At 55.4% G+C, this 5,000-nt stretch overlaps 1 non-coding gene across 1 annotated transcript in view; it reads right to left on the reverse strand.

Moving 5' to 3' along the window:
* Positions 1–900, reverse strand: part of LOC126139212 (small subunit ribosomal RNA) — a 1,909-nt gene extending 1,009 nt beyond the window's left edge. The window contains exon 1 of the ribosomal RNA XR_007528645.1: positions 1–900. This exon is cut by the window's left edge and continues 1,009 nt beyond it. This is a non-coding gene — a ribosomal RNA (small subunit ribosomal RNA).
* Positions 901–5,000: the final 4,100 nt, after the last annotated feature.

The raw sequence follows: 5,000 nt of genomic DNA on the forward strand, positions 1-5,000 counted from the left end.
CCATGCACACAGTATTCAGGCGGGCTTGCCTGCTTTAAGCACTCTAATTTGTTCAAAGTAAACGTGCCGGCCCACCCAGACACTCAATAAAGAGCACCTTGGTAGGATTTCAACGGGGTCCGCCTCGGGACGCACGAACACGCACGAGGCGGTCGCACGCCTTCGGCTCGCCCCACCGGCAGGACGTCCCACGATACATGCCAGTTAAACACCGACGGGCGGTGAACCAACAGCGTGGGACACAAATCCAACTACGAGCTTTTTAACCGCAACAACTTTAATATACGCTATTGGAGCTGGAATTACCGCGGCTGCTGGCACCAGACTTGCCCTCCAATAGATACTCGTTAAAGGATTTAAAGTGTACTCATTCCGATTACGGGGCCTCGGATGAGTCCCGTATCGTTATTTTTCGTCACTACCTCCCCGTGCCGGGAGTGGGTAATTTGCGCGCCTGCTGCCTTCCTTGGATGTGGTAGCCGTTTCTCAGGCTCCCTCTCCGGAATCGAACCCTGATTCCCCGTTACCCGTTACAACCATGGTAGGCGCAGAACCTACCATCGACAGTTGATAAGGCAGACATTTGAAAGATGCGTCGCCGGTACGAGGACCGTGCGATCAGCCCAAAGTTATTCAGAGTCACCAAGGCAAACGGACCGGACGAGCCGACCGATTGGTTTTGATCTAATAAAAGCGTCCCTTCCATCTCTGGTCGGGACTCTGTTTGCATGTATTAGCTCTAGAATTACCACAGTTATCCAAGTAACGTGGGTACGATCTAAGGAACCATAACTGATTTAATGAGCCATTCGCGGTTTCACCTTAATGCGGCTTGTACTGAGACATGCATGGCTTAATCTTTGAGACAAGCATATGACTACTGGCAGGATCAACCAGGGAGCTGCGTCAACTAGAGCTGAGCAGCCGGCCGCCCGGGAGTGTGTCCCGGGGGCCCGCGCGAACACGCAAGCGTCCGCTCAATTATTCTGCAAACAGGAGGAGGCTGAGCTCCCCTGCACAATACACCTCGAAACCCTCTCAGGTCCCGGCGGCGCGCAGCGCCGTCCTAAGTACTTGGTCGGGTTCGAGAGAGGCGCAATCGCCCGGAGTTAGGCGAGTAGACGCTTTAGGTGCGACCACCCGTGCTCCCAACTGAGCTTGCCGCTGCCGACAGAGGCCCGGGAGCGTGCTGTCGTGGCATTGCCGGCGGGAGACAACACGCGCCACCTACGGTGACCGGCAGCTCCAACGCCAGCGCCACAGAAGGGAAAAGGCCCCACGTGGGTGCCGAAGCGAACTCTCCCAGCACAGCGCACGTGCCAACACGTCTGCACAACTGCGATACAAACCACCAGCGAGAACCGCTGGGGCGACCGAGCAGCAGACGGCGTCGCGGCGCCGAGTGCCGGGCGGCGGCGCATCCTCAACGCACACAGTCCTCAATCGGACCAGCACACTGCAGATGTCCACCGCGCTTCGCACCGGGCCGGCGAGGACCCACTTTGGCTGCACGGCGCCGCGCGCAGGGTGCCCCGGCGCGCAGCTGCGCCGCCTGCCGCGTCCGTCGGCCGGCGCGCCTGCCACTGGGCGCCCCCACCAGCCGGCTGTAGCGCGTGCGCCCACGCACCGCGCGGCCAGCACGCCGGGCGGCCCCCCCTCACCGGCCGGGGACAGTCCCACCCACCCACAGCCGCGTATCGCTTCACACCCAGATTCACATTCACGTTCGTTGGTATGGTGGGGACCGCTTCGTAGCTGTACCGATCGTTGCCCTCACAGATGTACCTCCAGCAAGGACAACCGCACCACAACGGGTTACCAGTTGTTCATTTGCGTAACGTCACCAGTAAACGTACACGTCCATCCCCGTTTGCAAAGTCAACTATTATTGCATGCCTGCCTGTCAGGTGTCAAGACACAATACGTCCGCTCACATCCACGCAACAAAATGTGCCCAACTAGAGGGCACGTGGAAGGTGCCCCCGTACGTATGCGATGTCCATTGCGCGACCAACTGTCAACCGGCCTCTGTAGCATGTCGCAGATGTGGAACGCGGGGCACCGTGCTATCACATTGTGTGAGAAGAGACTACTACGTCTGCATACACGCGCCACTACATGAACAGACGGCTCATGCTGATCGCCATCCACCGCGTCCATTACTCCCACACGTCTCTATGGCGTACCACACTGCAATGCAGCTGTTATGGCGAGATGACACGTAGCTGTGTGCACAACATCTGGACGGTATGGTTCACCGCAGTCTTTGTACGGTCACACATGTGCCAGAGTGTATCATTCAGTACATGAGGACCGCTGTGCAGTACAGTGTGTGGGTTAGGCGTACATCGGCGGACAGTGGACACAGGACAGAACACGACGTAGACTGAGTGCTTCGGCATGCACCTGACCGACCAGCTTGCGAAGGCAGGGGGAAGGGGGAAGGGTGGGGGGGGGGGGCGATGTACGTCCTGCTGGCGTCCACATTACAGTGTATAGCGTGAGCATGTAAAAAGGAAGCAACACTTGCGACGTGTTGAACATGAAACGATACACATGAGACCGGGGAGTGCGAGTCGCGAACTATTCTGAGCGGGTTGCGGTTGGACAACAATACATTAATGTAACGTGTCATATGCCAATTACAGAGCAGGGTAAGGCACAACCTGGGTCAGGTTAAGGCACAACCTGGGTCAGGTTAAGGCACAACCTGGGTCAGGTTAAGGCACAACCTGGGTCAGGTTAAGGCACAACCTGGGTCAGGTTAAGGCACAACCTGGGTCAGGTTAAGGCACAACCTGGGTCAGGTTAAGGCACAACCTGGGTCAGGTTAAGGCACAACCTGGGTCAGGTTAAGGCACAACCTGGGTCAGGTTAAGGCACAACCTGGGTCAGGTTAAGGCACAACCTGGGTCAGGTTCGGGCACAACCTGGGTCAGGTTCGGGCACAACCTGGGTCAGGTTCGGGCACAACCTGGGTCAGGTTCGGGCACAACCTGGGTCAGGTTCGGGCACAACCTGGGTCAGGTTCGGGCACAACCTGGGTCAGGTTCGGGCACAACCTGGGTCAGGTTCGGGCACAACCTGGGTCAGGTTCGGGCACAACCTGGGTCACGTTGGGGCACAACCTGGGTCACGTTGGGGCACGACGTGGGGTAGATTGCGGCACAACTTGGGGTAGATTGCGGCACAACTTGGGGTAGATTGCGGCACAACTTGGGGTAGATTGCGGCACAACTTGGGGTAGATTGCGGCACAACTTGGGGTAGATTGCGGCACAAATTGCATTACATTGCGGTACAAATTGCATTACATTGCGGTACAAATTGCATTACATTGCGGTACAAATTGCATTACATTGCGGTACAAATTGCGGTACAAATTGCGTTACATTGCGGTGCATATTGAGTTACATTGCGGTGCATATTGAGTTAGGTAACGGTGCAAAATAGGTTAGGTTAAGGTGCGACATAGGTTAGGTTAAGGTGCAACATAGGTTAGGTTAGGGTGCAAGATGGGTTAGGTTAAGGTGACATAGGTTAGGTTAAGGTGACATAGGTTAGGTTAAGGTGACATAGGTTAGGTTAAGGTGACATAGGTTAGGTTAAGGTGACATAGGTTAGGTTAAGGTGACATAGGTTAGGTTAAGGTGACATAGGTTAGGTTAAGGTGACATAGGTTAGGTTAAGGTGACATAGGTTAGGTTAAGGTGACATAGGTTAGGTTAAGGTGACATAGGTTAGGTTAAGGTGACATAGGTTAGGTTAAGGTACAAACTGGGTTGTTTTATGGTACACATTGCGTTGTAGTACAGTACATGTTATGTTTGGGTACGGTACACAATGTGGTATGGGATGGCGTGTTGGGGGGGGGGGGGGCAGGTTCGTTGATATTGACCGTAGGAAGTGGATGCGCGAGGCAGCGTCAGTGTGTCAAAGGAGGTATGTCACGTCGGGATGCGCTTTTCGCTAGTGAGAGGGGGGCGCGCCGTGTCTGTGGTTGCGGCAGACCTGTGTGTTTCATTCCCGCCGGTGTATTTGTGCTGTAAGACGATGGAGTGTGGTGATGTTGGGTGCACCCCTGTGTAGGACATGTGTGGGTGTTGATGGCTTATCTGAGCAATTGTGGTTGTCGGACGAGTGGGATATTGTGTTTTATGATTGGACCTCCTGGCCTGGTTATCATAGTCTGGTTGGTGTATTGTGGCGCATAGGATGCACCGGACGTTGGTCCATGCTGGCGCTTAATTATTGAATCTGTGTCTGTTACAGGCAGAGAGTAGTGTGTGATAGAGTGTGTGGGTGACGTGTGGTTACTTTTGTTTGCACAGACGTTCAGCATGTATAGGGGCATTTGCGTATTTGATCTATCTATGTGGGCATGCATAGTTTACTGAGCAGTGCTGCGAGGTGACTGAACTACGAGCGACGTACTCATTTACAGCGGAATGGTTGCCTTCTACCAAAGATGGAGTATCGACTCTACGACAGCGTTGGCACCGCAGGAACCGGTGTCGTAAAATGGCCCCCACACCGTCATCGTTGTGCGGGGTAGGGACCGTCCATATTCTGAGAGGAGCCCTGTTTGCCACAGGGCGTGGGGTCTCGCGTCCTGCGGTTCAGTGCCCCCAGGGAAGCGCGCGGAGGTGGTGCTGCTGCTGCTGTAGCAAGCGAGCTACTTAGAGCATGTATAGGGACAGCGGGAATATGGCATATTGCATATAACTCTTCATGAAACGCAAGATATAGGGGTGGATTGCACGTTACGAGTGCGGGAAGAGTCCGCCGTTCATCCGCTGGAGTTGCGATTTGGGCGGTTGGGGTGGGGCACGTGCGGGTGCGGGTGCGGGTGGAGCGATTGTCGGTCGACGACCTCGTGCGGCGCAGGCACTGGCGTTGGGGCTCCTGTGGTGGACAGATGATGCAGGCTTTGTGGGTGGCGTCGAAAACTGGGCACTGTGGGACCTAGCGATGTTGTAGTCGGCGTGGCGTCGCCTAGAT

The sequence above is a fragment of the Schistocerca cancellata genome, unplaced genomic scaffold, assembly GCF_023864275.1.
Source record: "Schistocerca cancellata isolate TAMUIC-IGC-003103 unplaced genomic scaffold, iqSchCanc2.1 HiC_scaffold_681, whole genome shotgun sequence".
Classification (NCBI taxonomy): Eukaryota; Metazoa; Arthropoda; class Insecta; order Orthoptera; family Acrididae; genus Schistocerca; species Schistocerca cancellata.